Source organism: Bos javanicus, chromosome 9, assembly GCF_032452875.1.
Source record: "Bos javanicus breed banteng chromosome 9, ARS-OSU_banteng_1.0, whole genome shotgun sequence".
NCBI classification, from domain to species: domain Eukaryota; kingdom Metazoa; phylum Chordata; class Mammalia; order Artiodactyla; family Bovidae; genus Bos; species Bos javanicus.
Genome location: NC_083876.1, coordinates 65,807,327 through 65,827,931, shown reverse-complemented (window position 1 = coordinate 65,827,931; position 20,605 = coordinate 65,807,327). Strand labels below are relative to the sequence as shown.

The 20,605-nt window shown below is 38.0% G+C and overlaps 1 protein-coding gene across 1 annotated transcript in view; it reads left to right on the top strand.

The window, feature by feature from the left end:
• THEMIS (thymocyte selection associated) overlaps positions 1 to 20,605 on the top strand; it is a 198,144-nt gene that overhangs the window by 112,488 nt on the left and 65,051 nt on the right. The window lies entirely within an intron of this gene.

Here is a 20,605-nt window from a genome sequence, read left to right as displayed (position 1 = left end):
TATTTCTCCATTGCTGCCCTGTAAATAAATTCTTCAGAACCATTTTTATAGATTCCATTCTAATACATCTTAACACTGACATATATTTTTCTTTTTATCAATAATTGTTGAAGTTCTTGTCTTATTCTTTCAAATTAATTTTTAAAACCATATTAATTTCTATATATACATCTGATGAGGCTTTTGACTGAAATTATGTTGAACTTAAATATTAATTTGGGAGAATATAAATTTTTTGATACTGAGATTTCCCAACTTGATAAATCATTTGATATTCCATTTAGTTAAATCTTCTCATTAAAATCATGTATCTTTCTAACAATTTTTCATGCAGTTGTGATGTTTCATCACATTAGAGGCCCTTCCTTGAGATTTAGAAATATTCAGCACTGTGGTACTTTCTCTGGTGTAGGATTTACATATTTGTGTGGGGCTTCCTAGGTGGTGCAAGTGGGAAAAAATCGGTCTGCCAATGAAGGAGACAAAAGAAACATGGGTTTGATCACTAGGTCAGAAAGATCCCTTGGAAGAGGAAATGGCAACACACTCCAGTATTCTTGCCTGGAATATTTGATGGACAGAGGAGCCTGGCGGGCTATAGTCCATGGAGTCACAGAGTCGAACGTGACTGAGCACAAACACACACATTTGAGTAAACTAGAGGGTATGTCTTTTAACATGGTGATCTTCTTTTAGTCAAGTCTCTCAATCAGAAAACATTCCTTTATTGTTATGTTCTAAGTACTATTTTAAGTACTGCATATAAATCAGTAGCAAAACATCTTGGTGAATGTTTTGATACCACATTTAATATTATATTCTGGTAGGAGTAAATGATATAGAATCTTAGAGCATGGTAAGTGCTACGAAAAAAAAAAGAATAAAGCAAGATATGTGTGTTCGTGTGCTCAGTCACACCCGACCCTTTGCCACCCCATAAACTGTAGCCTGCCAGGCTCCTCTGTCCATAAAATTTTTCAGGCGAGAATTCAGGAGTGGGTTGCCATTTCCTCCTCCAGGGGATCTTCCCCACCCAGGATCAAATCCACTGTCTCCTGCCCTGGCAGGGAGATCTCTTACCACTAGTGCCACCTAGGAAGCCCCATAAGAAAGATTAAAAGTATGAGAGGAATAAAATAATTTTAAATAGGGTGGTCATAGTATGCCTTACTGAAAAGACAGCACTTTTCCAAAGACTTGAGTGGGTAAGAGGAGATACGCAGAGACCAGGGAGAAGTGTTCCAGGCCATGGAGAGAGATGGTACAAATCCTGAGACAGGAATGTCCCTGATGTGCTTGAGAGTCAGCTGGACAGCCAGAATAGTTAGAATATAGTGAGTGAAGGAGACAAAGGGGATGAGATCAGAGGAAATGAGGAAGCCATTTGTTAGTTCTTCGTAGGTCATTGTAGTGATTTTCACTTAACTTTTCATGAGATGTGAAACAACTGGAGGATTGAGTAGGAGAATGAGATAAACCATCTTACATCTTAAACTCATTATGACTTTTGTGATGCTTTAAGACAGTAAGGGAGTAAGGATGGAAAACAGGGGAACCAACTGGGGGTCTTGCCCACATAATACTGTCCTGAGCCAGGGTGGTAGCAATGGAGGTAATAAGAAATGGTATTAAAAGTATTTTGAATGCAAAGTTTAAAATATTTCTTCTGGATTGCATTTTTTCTTCTACTTTCAATAAGGGATCTTCATTTTATAATTTCTTTACTGCTGACTTTTTAAATTTAGCTTATTTCTAGTTGGGTTCTTTTAATATAATTTTCTTCCCTTGGACTTTCAGTTCAGTTCAGTTGCTCAGTCGTGTCCGACTCTTTGCAACCCCATGGACTGTAGCACACCAGGCATCCTTGTCCATCACCAACTCCCAGAGCCTACTCAAACTCATGTCCATTGAGTTGGGGATGCCATCCAGCAACCTTATCTTCTGTCATCCCCTTCTCCTCCCGCCTTCAATCTTTCCCAGCATCAGGATCTTTTCCGATGAGTCAGTTCTTCACATCAGGTGGCCGAAGTATTGGAGTTTTGGCTTCAGCATCAGTCCTTCCAGGGAACATTCAGGACTGATTTCCTTTAGGATGGACTGGTTTGATCTCTTTGCTGTCCCTTGGACTTTATATGGGTGTAGTTCTCTTTTTAAAATATTGAAATTTTAATTTTAGCTATGATTTAAAAAAATGAAAAAAAATCTGTAAACTTGAAGAACATAATTCTTGTCCTGGCTCTGTTACTAGTTGGCATGTAATCTGGGATAATTTTAGCATCCTTGACTATAAAATAAAGTTGGAGTTAATAATTAGTACTATTTCTTTGAACTTAAGTATTCTACAAATCTCTGATCCCATATTTATACAATGGTCAGTAAAGAGTTAAAAGTAACAGAAATATCTTCATTTGAGTTGCATGAAATATCAACATGTTGCTTAGCCATAGCTGAATAATTTTAAAGAGATGAAACAGAAGTATCCAAAAAATAAGCTTTTGGTACTTTGGGGCAAAGTCCTTATCTATAATATTTGATTGAATGTGGCCTGTTTTGGCTTCTTAATTCTGCACTTCGTAGGATTTGGCCCATTTTCTCTTATCTCTTTTCATGCTTCTCTGGAAAGACTTTCCCAGGAACTGCCTCTTTTCAGAATCACCCTTTCCTATTTCAAGCCTGCTGTTCCAAAGCTTGTTTTATTGTGGTTGTGTCATTCCATTAGATGTGCACGCAAAAATATCCCCATAACCTTTTTATCGTCTTCATCTTAAAATTTCCCTGTACTTGATGCCTTTCTTGAAATTTCTTTCTAGAGCTACCGATTCTTTCCCTATGTTGCCGCTGAAACCCATTCGTCATGTGTAACTTTCTCTTCTCACCTAGATCATGCAATACATTTGTTTCTGTGCAGTGGTGCAGCCCAGTCCTTCCAGAAGCTAACTCAATTTGTTTTCAAAGGAATATAACAATATTGTTTTCCCCATCTAAAGGGTGTTACATTTGTGACTCTATTTGGCACTGAGAGACCAGAATTAAAATACTAAGAGGCTATGGAATGAAAGGCAGAAACAACTTGTTCTTGCAAATGGAAAGAAATTTACTCCCATTTAGCTAAAAGCACAAGACCTTTTAATCAAACATTTAACATCATGACCAGGCCAGGAAAAAAGTGTACTTGCTCAGTTATAATTGGTTCAACTCACATAAGTGGATTTCTCATTGTCTGAGCAGCTACAGGAAATATGGCTAATAAAAGCAAATGTGAACCTGACTGAAGCTGTTCTATAAAGCCCTGCCAGACCACTCTGTACAACTGTTATTTACTATTATGAAACTAAATCTTGAGTCATGGTTAAAAGGTAATCAGTGTTCAAGAGAGTGGTCTGTAGAGGTAAGCAGTAATTCAGATTTGATTGGCAGCATAGGCTTTTCAGGGAATAGTTCAAAATAAGGAGCACTTTGAGAGAGCCAGAAACACAATCCAAAATGAAAATTGTCAGAATTTTCCTAACATTGGGTTATCGATAAATATGTTACAAAATTTTCAAGTTGTGTCTTTCCTAGCAGCTATAATTAAAAATACAGCTATAATTTTAAAAAATGGTTTTGTGCACTCCATCTCATTTGAGCCCTATAACACAACCTTGTATTATGGGCATGATTATCACTATTTTATACCTAAGAAGACTTGCTCAAATTTCCCAGGTTTGCAGTAAGTATCAGGGTGAATATTCATGCTTTCCTGCCAGTAGAGCCCCTGAGCTTCTTAGGATCCCAGATGCCTCCTGGAAAGGTAGTATATGAATGATTCTATCAGTTTTATGCTCTATTGTTCCTTGTAAGGAATCCATGTTTATTGTTTCCATCATTGGCCAGAGTGATTGCACCTTCATCACAGGGGGCTTATAAAGACAAAATCCCCCAAATAACACATGTCTAAAAATGAACATATCACAAGGGAATTAGAAAAGCTCAATTTCTCCTGTTTTATATGCAGATTTCATGATTTGAGATCAAGTTGTTTCCTTTAGGTCAAAGATATTGTGATAAGGTACATCAGTAACGTAAATTTAGAAGCAAATGCATATTTATTTTTATATAAAAATGGTGTTGTTACATATTGTTGCAGAGACATGTTGTAAACCATTTTCCTTTTTGGATCTGTACTGTTTCTGTAGTTGGGTGTGTTAACCAGATGAACAAAGATTGTGGTAAGCTAATACACTTGGACTGTTTATTGGCATTGTTTCTAACTTTTCTTCAAACTTTATAAAATTAATGTCTCTCTGTTTCTGTTCTGTCTTCCTTCTGAGATAGAGCAGATCTGAGTTTCTGGATATTCCTCACTTTACTTAGGAGAATTTTCCAGTTTGGAATAAGTAATGAAGTTATCATGACCATAGTTCCCTTGGAATTCCTTAGAATTTTATTTTTAATTTTACCACCTTATTTGCTAAAATTAATATTGATGTACATATCCCTTTTTAGACTGGAATAATCTGTGCACTAAATACCATATTTCAAAGTGTGTATGACTACCCTCAAAAGATGCTAAATAAGTATTTGTCTGGAGTTGAAAAAGAGAACAAATTTTCAAGACACTTAAAAAAAATCTTTCATAGGCAAAAAATTGAATTATACACCAAACTCCTGTAGTTTCAATGCAAAGCTAAATCACTTTAGAACTTACTTCTAAACTACATGCTAGTTCCAGTTCAGTCGCTCAGTCATGTCTGACTCTGTGCGACCCCATGAACTGCAGCATGCCAGGCCTCCCTGTCCATCACTAACTCCCAGAGTCTACCCAAACCCATGTCCATTGAGTCGGTGATGCCATCCAACCATTTCATCCTCTGTGTCCCCTTCTCCTCCTGCCCTCAATCTTTCTCAGTATCAGGGTCTTTTCAAATGAGTCAGCTCTTCGCATCAGGTGGCCAAAATATTGGAGTTTCAGCTTCAACATCAGTCCTTCCAATGAACATCCAGGACTGATCTCCTTTAGGATGGAATGGTTGGATCTCCTTGCAGTCCAAGGGACTCAGAGTCTTTTCCAAAACCACAGATCAAAAGCATCGATTCTTCAGTGCTCAGCTTTCTTTATAGTCCAACTCTCACATCCATACATGACGACTGGAAAAACCATAGCCTTGACTAGATGAACCTTTGTGACAAAGTTGTCTCTGCTTTTTAATATGCTGTCTAGGTTAGTCATAACTTTCCTTCCAAGGAGTAAGCGTCTTTTAATTTCATGGCTGCAATCACCATCTGCAGTGATTTTGGAGCCCAAAAATAAAGTTTGCCACTGTTTACACAGTTTCCCCATCTATTTGCCATGAGGTGATGAGACCGGATGCCATGATCTAAGTTTTCTGAATGTTGAGCTTTAAGCCAAATTTTTCACTCTCCTCTGTCACTTTCATCAGAGGCTCTTCAGTTCTTCTTCACTTTCTGGCATAAGGGTGGTGTCATCTGCATATCTGAGGTTATTGATATTTTTCCTGGCAATCTTGATTCCAGCTTGTGCTTCCTCCAGCCCAGCGTTTCTCACTATGTACTCTGCATATAAGTTAAATAAGCAGGGTGACAATATACAGCCGTGACGTACTCCTTTTCCTATTTGAAACCAGTCTGTTGTTCCATGTCCAGTTCTAACTGTTGATTCCTGACCTGCATACAGGTTTCTCAAGAGGCAAGTCAGGTTGTGTGGTATGCCCATCTCTTTCAGAATTTTCCACAGTTTATTGTGATCCACACAGTCAAAGGCTTTGGCATAGTCAATAAAGCAGAAATAGATGTTTTTTTCTGGATATCTCTTGCTTTTTGGTGATCCAGCAAATGTTAGCAATTTGATCTCTGGTTCCTCTGCCTTTTCTGAAACTAGCTTGAACATCTGGAATTCATGGTTCACATATTGCTAAAGCCTGGCTTGGAGAATTTTGAGCATTATTTAGCATGTAGTTGCTAATCATACTCAATTGATTATCAAACTGTGTATCAGTTGGTTGGGATATGTAGATAAGGCAAAACAAAACCAACACACGAGAAAAAAAAGCAACCATAACCTAGAATGGTCAGGCCATGTGGATTATTACAGGCTATTGAAAGGACTTTATTCTTCTGCAACTTCTATAGGGAACCACTGAAGAGTAAAGAGCAGAGATGTGTTATGATATGACTTAACACTTTAAAAGAATCACTATGGTCCTAAGTGGGTCATAAATTATTAACATTGGCAATTGTCAAGACACTGAAACTTTGTTTCTAGAATGTGACCCAGATATTGCAACCATTTTATTATACTTTTGAAATTTATTTGAAAATATTTTTACTATATCAAAATGAAGCCTATTTTATTTCTGTAATACTTTGTCATATTCAGGGCAAGGTAGAGGATAATGAGGATTAAGTGAGGTAACAGTGTGAACAGAATTTGTAAGATACAAAAAATATATTGCCTATTCAGTGACATAAAGGGTGGATCTCGGCTGGAGTTATTATTTTTGTTGTGTCTTTTCAAGAAAAGATATAGGAATAAAATGTTAAGAAAACTTATTTTCAATTAGGATACTGCAGTCTAAAATGTATTTTAGTATCATGTTACTGCCAGTAAATGATTACTTTTAAAAAGGTTCAGACAGTTCAAAGGCAATAATTATAAATATCATTGATTTCTTTAATGAACATGTCAATAATGATGAAGAACCATTTTACTTTTCCCCCTTTAGACTTCCAACCTTTCATTATTAAATAATAGAGAATTGTAGAATAAATCAGGAAAGGTCACTAGACTGCTTAGCCTCAGCACCTAAATCTGACTACTGGAAGGCAATTCTCTGTGAATGTAGTTCTGTTAACCCAGAGTCCAAACTTTATGAGGAAAGACCATTGTTCTTGGTTAAAGGATGACTAAAGAGCAACCATGTCCTGGAATATAGAAATAATATATTGCTTCAGAGGGATTTTGAGACTTATTTCTCTTGTAGATATTAGCATATATCCCAGAGTAAAAGTCTCTCCTTATTCAAAGAGGAGGATGGGCCACTGTGTCAGCCAAACCGCTGAGTGTCATGCTTTTGTGAGTCTGTGAAACAACCCCTCTGTATGGGTAGAGTATTATCATGCTGCCATAACCTTGCCAGTAATGAGATGCTCTGTGAATGATAAACTGTGTTCTGATCTGTAGACTTTGTGTTTCTTGTTAGAATATCTATCGATTGATTGATTTATCAAACGAACAATCAATCAATCTATCTATCTACCTACCTATCCATTTACCTACCATCTACCTGTCTACCTATCACCTGGGTAGTCTGATTTCTCATCTTCTAAGTGATGTCTCAGATCCTTCACAATTTCAGATTAAATACTGATATATTCTTTCATGAGGCTCATGCCATAGTGACGTTTGTATTGAGAAATGGGATTTGCTTTGTGATACTCAGTTCAGTTCAGTTCAGTCGCTCAGTCGTGTCTGACTCTTTGCAATCCCATGAATCCCAGCACTCCAGGCCTCGCTGTCTATCACCAACTCCCAGAATTCACTCAGACTCATGTCCATCGAGTCAGTGATGCCATCCAGCCATCTCATCCTCTGTCGTCCCTTTCTCCTCCTGCCCCCAATCCCTCCCAACATCAGAGTCTTTTCCAATGAGTCAACTCTTTGCATGACGTGGCCAAAGTACTGGAGTTTCAGCTTCAGCATCATTCCCTCCAAGGAATTCCCAGGACTGATCTCCTTCAGAATGGACAGGTTGGATCTCCTTGCAGTCCAAGGGACTCTCGAGAGTCTTCTCCAACACCACAGTTCAAAAGCATCAGTTCTTTGGCCCTCAGCCTTCTTCACAGTCCAACTCTCACTTCCATACGTGACCACTGGAAAAACCATAGCCTTCACTAGATGGACCTTTGTTGGCAAAGTAATGTCTCTGCTTTTCAATATGCTATCTAGGTGGGTCATAACTTTTCTTCTAAGGAATAAGCATCTTTTAATTTCATGGCTGCAATCACCATCTGCAGTGATTTTGGAGCCCCAAAAATAAAGTCTGACACTATTTCCCCATCTATTTCCCATGAAGTGATGGGACCAGATGCCATGATCTTTGTTTTCTGAATGTTGAGCTTTAAGCCCACTTTTTCACTCTCCTCTTTCACTTTCATCAAGAGGCTTTTGAGTTCCTCTTCACTTTCTGCCATAAAGGTGGTGTCATCTGCATATCTGAGGTTATTGATATTTCTCCTGGCAATCTTGATTCCAGCTTGTGCTTCTTCCAGCCCAGCGTTTCTCATGATGTACTCTGCATAGAAGTTAAATAAGCAGGGTAACAATATACAGCCTTGACGTACTCCTTTTCCTATTTGGAACCAGTCTGTTCCATGTCCAGTTCTAACTGTTGCTTCCTGACCTGCATACAAATTTCTTAAGAGGCAGGTCAGGTGGTCTGGTATTCCCATCTCTTTCAGAATTTTCCACAGTTTATTGTGATCCACACAGTCAAAGGCTTTGGCATAGTCAATAAAGCAGAAATAGATGTTTTTCTGGAACTCTTTGCTTTTTCCATGATCCAGCGGATATTGGCAATTTGGTCTCTGGTTCATCTGCCTTTTCTAAAACCAGCTTGAACATCAGGAAGTTCATGGTTCATGTATTGCTGAAGTCTGGCTTGGAGAATTTTGATCATTACTTTACTAGCATGTGAGATAAGTGCAATTGTGCAGTAGTTTGAGAATTCTTTGGCATTGCCTTTCTTTGGGATTGGAATGAAAACTGACCTTTTCCAGTCCTGTGGCCACTGCTGAGTTTTCCAAATTTGCTGGCATATTGAGTGCAGCACTTTCACAACATCATCTTTCAGGATTTGGAATACCTCAACTGGAATTCCATCACCTCCACTAGCTTTGTTCGTAGTGATGCTTTCTAAGGCCCACTTGACTTCACATTCCAGGATGTCTGGCTCTAGGTGAGTGATCACACAGTCATGATTATCTGAGTCATGAAGATCTTTTTTGTATAGTCCTTCTGTGTATTCTTGCCACCTCTTCTTGATATCTTCTGCTTCTGTTAGGTCCATATCATTTCTGTCCTTTATCGAGCCCATCTTTGCATGAAATGTTCCCTTGGTATCTCTAATTTTCTTGAAGAGATCTCTAGTCTTTCCCATTCTGTTGTTTTCCTCTATTTCTTTGCATTGATCGCTGAGGAAGGCTTTCTTATCTCTTTTTGCTATTCTTTGGAACTCTGCATTTTGATGCTTATATCTTTCCTTTTCTCCTTTGCTTTTCGCTTCTCTTCTTTTCACAGCTATTTGTAAGGCCTCCCCAGACAGCCATTTTGCTTTTTTGCATTCCTTTCCCTATGGGATGGTCTTGATCCCTGTCTCCTGTACAATTTCACGAACCTCATTCCATAGTTCATCAGGCGCTCTATCTATCAGATCTTGTCCCTTAAATCTATTTCTCACTTCCACTATATAATCATAAGGGATTTGATTTAGGTCATACCTGAATGGTCTAGTGGTTTAAGTCTGAATTTGGCAATAAGGAGTTCATGATCTGAGCCACAGTCAGCTCCTGGTCTTGTTTTTGTTGACTGTATAGAGCTTCTCCATCTTTGGCTGCAAAGAATATAATCAATCTGATTTTGGTGTTGACCATCTGGTGATGTTCATGTGTAGAGTCTTCTCTTGTGTTGTTGGAAGAGGGTATTTTCTATGACCAGTGCATTTTCTTGGCAAAACTTTTTTAGTCTTTGCCCTGCTTCATTCCATATTCCAAGGCCAAATTTGCCTGTTAATCCAGGTGTTTCTTGACTTCCTACTTTTGTATTCCAGTCCCCTATAATGAAAAGGACATCTTTTTTGGGTGTTAGTTCTAAAAGGTCTTGTAGGTCTTCATAGAACCGTTCGACTTCAGCTTCTTCAGCATTACTGGTTGGGCCATAGACTTGGATTACTGTGATATTGAATGGTTTGCCTTCGTAACGAACAGAGATCATTCTGTCGTTTTTGAGATTGTATCCAAGTACTTCATTTCGAACTCTATTGTTGACCATTATGGCTACTCCATTTCTTCTGTGGGATCCCTGCCTGCCGTAGTAGATATAATGGTCATTTGAGTTAAATTCACCCATTCCAGTCCATTTTAGTTTGCTGATTTATAGAATGTCGATGTTCACTCTTGCCATCTCTTGTTTGACCACTACCAAATTGCCTTGATTCATGGACCTGACATTCCAGGTTCTTATGCAATATTGCTCTTTATAGCATCGGACCTTGCTTCTATCACCAGGCACATCCACAGATGGGTATTGTTTTTGCTTTGGCTCCATCCCTTCATTCTTTCTGGAGTTATTTCTCCACTGATCTCCAGTAGCATATTGGGCACCTACTGGCCTGGGGAGTTCCTCTTTCAGTATCCTATCATTTTGCCTTTTCATACTGTTCATGGGATTCTCAAGGCAAGAATACTAAAGTTGTTTGCCATTCCCTTCTCCAGTGGACCACATTCTGTCAGACCATGACCCGCCAGTCTTGGGTGGCCCCACGGGAATGGCTTAGTTTCATTGAGTTAGACAAGGCTGTGGTCCTAGTGTGATTAGATTGACTAGTTTTCTGTGAGTCTGGTTTCAGTGTGTCTCCCCTCTGATGCCCTCTTGCAACACCTACCGTCTTACTTACCAAGCACAGCCACTGCTCCTTACCTGCTCCTTACCCCTACCCTGGAGGGGTATCTCCTCACCACCGCCCCTCCTGACCTTGAAAGTGGAAATGCTCCTCTAGGCCCTCCTGAGCCCAGGCAGCCACCGCTCCTTGGAGGTGGGTTTGCTCCTCCCTGCCGCCGCTCCTGGCCTCGGACTTGGGTTAGCTCCTCTCAGTCGCGCTAAGTGCGCCGGTCGCAGCTGCCTGCGCTAAATGGTATTAGTTATTTGTGATAGTAGTTGTCAAGATATTCCGTCATTTGTTCTCTATGATACATTCAAAATAGAGATGAAATAATGTGTGTATAAATATCTTCTTCACACACACACACACTTTCAGGATTGTTGATATGTATAGGTAAAGCACCTCCCTGGCCGAGATGATGACTTTGAATTTCATTGAAACATAAGTTTAAATACGATGTCATATAGAGAACATGGTGACATGAGTGCTGCAGAATGTCATGCTGACATACTCAGCAGATTGGTGATCTCTTTTTCTTCTTCGCGTAAGTAGCTATGCAGGGTTTTTGCTTTCTGGTTAAGGAACAAGAAGATGATGTGGTATACATTTGTGTATGTGTGTGTGGTGTGTGCATGCATGTACATGTGTGCCTGTGTCTCTGCATGCAAGGGTGATGGAGAAAGGCGGAGGGTAAATGAAACAAAAAAGTTAGGAGATTTAGAATATGAAAAGGATAACCTGATATTTTATATTTTGACTGCCACAGCTGGTATCACAGCTTTAGGAAGATGTGATGAGTAATTGCTGAATGATTTTCAATAAATAGCCTAGATATAGGACTATTCCCAGAAAGTATGTGGAGTCAGGTCAAGGAATGGAAAATCCAACTAAAGGAGCTTTTCAGGGAGCTGCCAGATTGATGTAACAGTGTCAATGCTCAAAAATGAGGCTATTTCTTTTAAAAACAATTGTTTTATTGTGTAAAGAATGCTTAACAAGAAAGCTAGCCTATTAACATATTTTAAATGTATCTTTGTGTGAATCACAATAAACTGGAAAATTCTGAAAGAGAAGGGAATACCAGACCACCTGACCTGCCTCTTGAGAAATCTGTATGCAGGCCAAGAAGCAACAGTTAGAACTGGACATGGAACAACAGACTGGTTCCAAATAGGAAAAGGAGTACATCAAGGCTGTGTATTGTCACTGTGCTTGTTTAACTTATATGCAGAGTACATCATAAGAAACGCTGGACTGAATGAAACACAAACTAGAATCAAGACTGCTGGGAGAAATATCAATAACCTCAGATATGCAGATGACACCACCCTATGGCAGAAAGTGAAGAAGAACTCAAAAGCCTCTTGATGAAAGTAAAAGAGGAAAGTGAAAAAGTTTGCTTAAAACTCAACATTCAGAAAACAAAGATCATGGCATCTGGTCCCATCACTTCATGGCAAATAGATGGAGAAACTGTGGAAACTTTGGCAGACTTTATTTTTTTGGGCTCCAAATCACTGCAGATGGTGACTGCAGCCATGAAATTAAAAGACACTTACTCCTTGGAAGAAAAGTTATGACCAACCTAGACAGCATATTCAAAAGCAGAGACATTACTTTGCCAACAAAGGTTCATCTAGTCAAGGCTATGGTTTTTCCAGTAGTCATGTATAGATGTGACAGTTGGACTATAAAGAAAGCTGAGCACCAAAGAATTGATGCTTTTGAACTGTGATGTTGGAGAAAACTCCTGAGATTCCCTTGGACTGCAAGAAGATCCAACCAGTCCATCTAAAGGAAATCAGTCCTGAATGTTCATTGGAAGGACTGATGTTGAAGCTGAAACTCCAATACTTTGGCCACCTGATATGAAGAGCTGACTCACTGAAAAGACCCTGATGGTGGGAAGGATTGAAGGCGGGAGGAGAAGGGGACAACAGAGGATGAGATGGTTGGATGGCATCACTGACTCAATGGACATGAGTTTGAGTAAACTCCAGGAGTTGGTGATGGACAGGGGAGGCCTGGCCTGCTGCAGTCCATGGGGTCACAAAGAGGTGGACCTGACTGAGAGACTGAACTGAACTGAACTGAAGTGTATAATACAATATTGTTGAAAATAGGTGCTATATCATACAACAGCTCTGTAGAACTTATTAATCTTGCTTAACTGAAATTTATGTCCATTGATTAGTTATTCCCATTTTCCCATCCTTCTAGCGACCACCATTCCACTCTTTCACTCTATGAATTTGATTACTTCAGATACTTCATAAACATGGAACAATGAGGATTATGTCCTTGTGCCTGACATTTCCCTAAGCATAATGTCTTTCTGGTCTATCCATGTTGTCACATTTCATTGGATTTCCTTATTTTTAAAGGCTGAACAGTATTACACTGTATGTATATACTATATTTACCTTATCCACTTATCTATCAATGGACATTTAGCTTGTTCTTGCCTCGACTATATGAATAGTGTTAAAATGGATATGAGAGTGCGTATGTCACTTTGAGATCTTAATTTCAATTCTTCTGGATAAATACCTAAAAGTGGCATTGATGGATCATATGTAGTTCTATTTTTAATTTTTTCAGGCACTAAAAACCCTGCATGCCTCTCTGATGGCTACAGGGTTACTGGTTTTCACAGCTACTATAATTGCAAGGCTGCTGGTTTTCAAGAGAGAGTAGGACTAAAGCAAGTAAGACCCTACAAAGCATACTGTCCTCATCAAGATTCAGTCATTTTTCTTGAATAAAAGATCTCAGATTCTTGCAAATATTTAATTAATCTCTGGAGTTTTTAGAAAGTTGATTCTGATGATTTTTCCCAGTGTTCATTGCTATTTTGGAGGTCCTTAGTCCACAATTCACAACTGTTCATCTTGGGAAAATTAATTAAAATCCTTCCTCTCAGTTTTCACATTTGTGAAACAGGGATAATAACATATCTCAGAAAAGTTGTGAGTATTAGACAATTCTATTGAGGAAAATCACTGAGAATGGTACCTGGCACATAACACCCAATAAACACTGGCCAACATGATCGTTTACATTCATTTTAAATCTGTAAGCTCAGATATCAACAAACTTATCTTTTAAAAAAATTAGTTTTATATTTACAATGTAAGTCACATTTTATTTTTTCTGAATTCATTTATCTGGGTAGATGGATTTATAGATTATATTATACAAAGTTTCAGATCACAGCAGTTGGTAATGTTTTATATTCCATTACATTGAGTATTCCCTAAAGCTTTTTGAAACAATACGAGATGGCCAACCTGTTGGAGATATTATGCTTATACTTACTGTTCAAGTATGTAGGCTGAAAAAAATCACACTAAAACAGGGTACTTTTGTTACTTCAGAAAAATAAGCCTGTTACTTTTTTTTATGTACTTTTTAAAATGCATTTACAAAATTGCACTTTTTGAAAGGACTGTCTCAGGAAGAAAATGTAAAATTTATAATATTTTATGAGGTACCTAGAGTTACAAAGTCATTAAGTTTTTATGAAATATTTTAAATTTTAATAACAAGCAAAGATGCTTCCTTAAGATATCTTCCCAAAGGTGAGTGGATGTTAGAAGATGAGGCTATTCCAGTGCCTTAAATGTCAGCAAGCTTGAGCCTGTCAGTGAATGGGATTAGTACATAATCAAAATGGATAACTTGGAATACTTAAAAATAATAATTAGGTATGAAAAATCATCATTATTTCCCCTCTCTTTTGTAAATATATTGAGCATAATATTCATGTAAATATTCACTTCAGGTTTTCTTTGGGGATTTATTTTTTTAGTTAGTGTTCTCAAGGTTCTGATTTTTGAATAAGCAAGCAAAGATGTTGGTTTACCAGCTGTTCTTCTTCTCTAAGACTCAACTGATATATTTCAATTATTATAATTTTGAATATTTTGATATATTAAAGATTACATCAAATTAGATCTAAGAGAGATAAATATACTTCACATAAAACCTTCTAATCATTCTGAAAAAAACTTATTTCTTAAGAATCAGCATTTTTACTTAACTTCATATAATCTTTTCATGTATACAATGAATATTTTATATATATGTTGATAGTGTGACTGCCTTTGCTATCTGATGTTTTGGAAAGAAAATGCTTTCATAGGTAAGCCCTATGACAATTAGACTCTTTCAGTTGTTATTACCAAAAACTCATCCCAAACTAGCTTTAGTCTCTTTCTGTCTTCTCACCTCTGTATGTGTATATGTTGGTCACTCAGTCATGTCCTATTCTTTGTGACCCCATGGACTGTAGTCTGCCTGGCTCCTCTGTCCATGAAATACTCCAGATGAGAATTCTGGAATAGGTTTCTGTTCCCTTCTCCAGGGTATCTTCCCAACCAAGGGATCAAATCCTGGTCTCCCACATTGAAGGCAGATTTACCTGAATCTGAGCCACCATGGCTCAGCCACCTGAGCTTTCCCTAGTCTGAGCCACTAGGGGAGCTCCCTCACCTCTGTAGTAGACTTAAGAACTAGTAGCCTTGCAAAACACAGTATCTGTGAAAACAAGCAACCTTACAGCCATCAAAGGATCACGTTGAAAATAAAGGGATGGAAAAAGATATTCCAAGCAAACAGGAACCAAAAAGAGCAGAAGTGACTATACTTATATCTGTGCTGTGCTTGGTCACTCAGTTGTGTCTGACTTTTTGTGACCCCATGGACTATAGTCTGCCAGGCTCCTCTGTCAATGGGGATTCTCCAGGCAAGAATACTGGAACGGGTTTCCAAGCCCTCCTCCAGGGGATCTTTCCAACCCAGGAATCAAATCCAGGTCTCCTGCATTGCAGGCAAATTCTTTACTGTTTGAGATAAATACTTATATCGCACAGATATATTTATCTGAACTTGTATATCACAAAATTAGACATTAAGTAAAAATTGCTGCAGGAGATCAAGAAGATCATTACATAATAATAAAAAGATCCATTAAACAGGAAGATAAAACAATTACAAATATACATATACTGAATAGCAAAGCATTTACATATGTAAAGCAAACACTGGCAGATCTGAGGGTAGCAATAGACAGCAATAAAATGAAAATAGAAGACTTAAATAATCCACTTTAAATAATGGATAGATTACTCAGACAGAAAGTCACTAAGGAAACAAGACCTGAACAACATTAAATACCAAACAAACCTAACAGACATACACAGAACTTCCTACCCAACAGCAAGCTGTCTGCACATTCTTTTCAAGTGCATATGGAACATCTAAGATCACACGTTAGGTTATAAAGTAAGTCTTAAGAAATTCAAGAAGAGTGAAAGGATCTCAATTATATTTTCAGATCACAATGGAAATTAACTAGAAATCAATAGCAAAAGAAAACTGGAAAATCTCATGAATAAATGGAAAATAAAGAATACACTTGAGCAATTATTGAGTCAAAGAATAAATAAAAAGAGAAATTAAAAAATATCTTAGACAAAAATGAAAGTACACCAAAATGAGATACAGCAAAAAACAATACTAAGGAGTCTAAAAACACCTATACAACGTAGATCTCAAACAAGGAAGATCTCGAATAAACCATTCAATTTTATGCCTCAAGAAATATAAAAATGACCAACTAAGCCACAATTAGCACAAAGAAGGAAGTAATGAAGATTAGAACAGAAATTAGTTAGATAATTGGGGAATAATACAAAAAGCAATAAAAACAAGAATTATTAAAAAGAAAACAAAACTGATGAACCCTTACCTAGACTAGGAATAAATCAGTGATGACGCAAATAAAATCAGAATTAAAAGAGAAGATACTACAAATAATGACGCTGAAATAAAAGTCATAAGGGATAATTGTGAACAATTATGAGCTAGCAAGGTGGACAACTTATAGGAAATGGATAAATTGCTAGAAACATACAACCTACTAACACTGATTTAAAAGAAATAGAAAGCCTGAACAGCTAAATAACAGGGAGATTGCATCAGTAATCAAAAAACTCCCTACAAAAAAAAAAGCAAATACTAACCAAGGATAACATAGCAGGTGAATTTCAGTTCAGTTCAGTTCAGTCGCTCAGTTGTGTCCGACTCTTTGTGACCCCATGAACTGTAGCACACCATGCCTCCCTGTCCATCACCAACTCCCGGAGCTTACTCAAACTCATGTCCATTGAGTCGGTGATGCCATCCAACCATCTCATCCTCTGTCGTCCCCTTCTCCTCCCCCCTTCAATCTTTCCCAGCGTCACGGTCTTTTCAAATGAGTCAGTTCTTCGCATTGGGTGGCCAAAATATTGGAGTTTCAGCTTCAAAATCAGTCCTTCCAATGAATATTCAGGACTGATCTCCTTTAGAATGGTCTGGTTGGATCTCCTTGCAGTCCAAGGGAATCTCAAGAGTCCTCTCCAACAACACAGTTCAAAAGCATCAATTCTTCGGCACTCAGCCTTCTTCACAGTCCAACTCTCACATCCATACATGACCACTGGAAAAACCATAGCTTTGACTAGATGGACCTTTGTTGGCAAAGTAATGTCTCTGCTTTTTAATAAGCTGTCTAGGTTGATGATAACTTTTCTTCCAAGGAGAAAACATTTTTAATTTCATGGCTGCAGTCACCATCTGCAGTGATTTTGGAGCCCAAGAAAATAGAGTCAGCCACTGTTTCTGCTATTTCCCCATCCATTTGCCATGAAGTGATGGGACCAGATGCCATGATCTTAGTTTTCTGAATGTTGAATTTTAAGCCAGCTTTTTCACTCTTCTCTTTCATTTTCATCCAGAGGCTCTTTAGTTCTTCTTCACTTCCTGCCATAAGGGTGGTGTCATCTGAATATCTGAGGTTATTGATATTTCTCCCGGCAATCTTGATTCCAGCTTGTGCTTCATCCAGTCCAGCATTTCTCATGATGTACTTTACATATAAGTTAAATAAGCAGGATAACAATATACAGCCTTGACATACTCCCTTCCTGATTTGGAACCAGTCTGTTGTTCCATGTTCAGTTCTAACTGTTGCTTCTTGACCTGCATACAGAATTCTCAAGAGTCAGGTCAGGTGGTCTAGTATTCCCATCTCTTTAAGAATTTTCCACAGTTTGTGGTGATCCACACAGTCAAAGGCTTTGGCATAGTCAATAAAACAGAAGTAGATGTTTTATCAAATACTTAAAAGAAATATTCATATTAGTCTTTTTTAAAGTCCTCTAATAAATCAGAGAGGGAACACCTCCAAACTCATTTTATGAGACCAGCATTACCATGATACCAATGCCAAAGAAAGACACCACAAGAAAAGTAAACTTCAAGCAAATAGCCCTGATGAACATGGATGCCAAAAGCCTCAACAAAATATTAGCACAACAAATTCAACAGCACTTTTTAAAAAGGATCATGTGCCATGACCAAGTCGGATTTATCCCTAGAATACCAGAATGGGTCAACCCATGCCAGTCAATCAATGTGATATAGGAAAATGAAGGAGCAAAAATTATATAATAATCTCAAATATTTCAGAAAAAAGCATTGGCAATATTCAAGACACTTTTATGACAAAATTCTCAGAAAATTAAGTATAGTCAATTAACACAAAAAAGACCATATATGAAAAACCCATGGCTAACATACTCAATGGTGAAAACGAACAACCTTTCTCTGAGATCTGGAAAGAAGGCAAGATTGCCTACTCTTCAACACACAGTGCTGGGAAAACTGCAAATCTGCATGCAAAAATTAAATAGAGTCAGATGCGTTAGCGACTAAACCACAACAAAACCTTATACCATACACAAAAATTAACTCAAACTGGATTAAAGAGTGACACATAAGATCTGAAACTCCTAAAAGAAAGCATGGAGGAAAAGTTTCTTGACATTAGTCTTGGCAATGATTTCTTGGATATGATATCAAAGGCAATGAAAGCAAAAATAGATACACAATAGAGTGAGACTACATTAAACTAAAAAGTAGCTGCACAGCAAGGAAAACTTTCTACAGAATAAAAAGGCAACTTATGGAATGGGAGAAAATATTTGCAAGCTATATATCTGATAAGAGCTTAATTTCCAAAATATGTAAAGAACTACAACTCAATAGTAAAAAAAAAACAAAAACCTTGATTTTAAAAACAAGTGAAGGACTTGAGTAAACATTGTTCCATAGAAGACATACCGATGGTCAATTGATACATGAAAAGGTGCTCACATCAATAATCATGAAAATGCCAATCAAAATTACAGTGAGATATCATCATCTTTTTAGGGTGACTATTTTGAAAAAGGAAAAGTATTATGTATTTGAAGTTATGGAGACGTTGGAGCCCTTGTACACCATAGTGAGAATGTAAAATATAGCTGTTATGGAAAACATTATGGAGTTTCCTCAAAAAATTTAAAACTATCATATGATCCAGCAGTTTTACTTTTGTGTAGGTATCCAAAGAAAATGAAATCAGGATGTCACAGAGATATCTGCATTCCCATTTTTACTGCAGTATTGTTCTTAATAACCAGGATATGGAAACAATGCAAACATCCACTGACAGATGAATGGATGAAGAAGATATAAAATATTCATACAGTGAAATATTATTCAACCTTAAAATAGATGGAAAGCCTATGAATTTGTGACAATATGGATGGTCCTTGAAGACATTATAAAAAGTGAAATAAGTCAGTCAAAAAAAGACAAATACTCTTGATTCCTCTTTTGAGGCATCTAAAATAGTTAAATATATCAGATCAGATCAGATTAGATCAGTCGCTCAGTCGTGTCTGACTCTTTGTGACCCCATGAATCGCAGCACGCCAGGCCTCCCTGTCCATCACCAACTCCAGGAGTTCATGTGATGCCATCCAGCCATCTCATCCTCTGTTGTCCCCTTCTCCTCCTGCCCCCAATCCCTCCCAACATCAGAGTCTTTTCCAATAAGTCAACTCTTCGGATAAAGTGGCCAAAGTACTGGACTTTCAGCTTCAGCATCATTCCTTCCAAAGAAATCCCAGGGCTGATCTCCTTCAGAATGGACTGGTTGGATCTCCTTGCAGTCCAAGGGACTCTCAAGAGTCTTCTCCAACACCACAGTTCAAAAGCATCAATGCTTCAGCGCTCAGCCTTCTTCACAGTCCAACTCTCACATCCATACATGACCACAGGAAAAACCATAGCCTTGACTAGATGAACCTTTGTTGGCAAAGTAATGTCTCTGCTTTTGAATATATTATCTAGGTTGGTCATAACTTTCTTTCCAAGGAGTGTCTTTTAACTTCATAGCTGCAGTCACCATCTGCAGTGATTTTGGAGCCCAGAAAAATAAAGTCTGACACTGTTTCCACTGTTTCCCCATCTATTTCCTATGAAGTGATGGGACCAGATGCCATGATCTTCGTTTTCTGAATGTTGAGCTTTAAGCCCACTTTTTCACTCTCCACTTTCACTTTCATCAAGAGGCTTTTGAGTTCCTCTTCACTTTCTGCCATAAGGGTGGTGTCATCTGCATATCTGAGGTGATTGATATTTCTCCCGGCAATCTTGATTCCAGCTTGTGCTTCCTCCAGCCCAGTGTTTCTCATGATGTACTCTACATATAAGTTAAATAAACAGTGTGACAATATACAGCCTTGACAAACTCCTTTTCCTATTTGGAACCAGTCTCTTGTTCCATGTCCAGTTCTAACTGTTGCTTCCTGACCTGCATACGAATTTCTCAAGAGGCAGGTCAGGTGGTCTGGTATTCCCATCTCTTTCAGAATTTTCCACAGTTTATTGTGATCCACACAGTCAAAGGCTTTGGCATAGTCAAAAAAGCAGAAATAGATGTTTTTCTGGAACTCTCTTGCTTTTTCCATGATCCAGCAGATGTTGGCAATTTGATCTCTGCTTCCTCTGCCTTTTCTAAAACCAGCTTGAAAATCTGGAAGTTCACGGTTCACATATTGCTGAAGCCTGGCTTG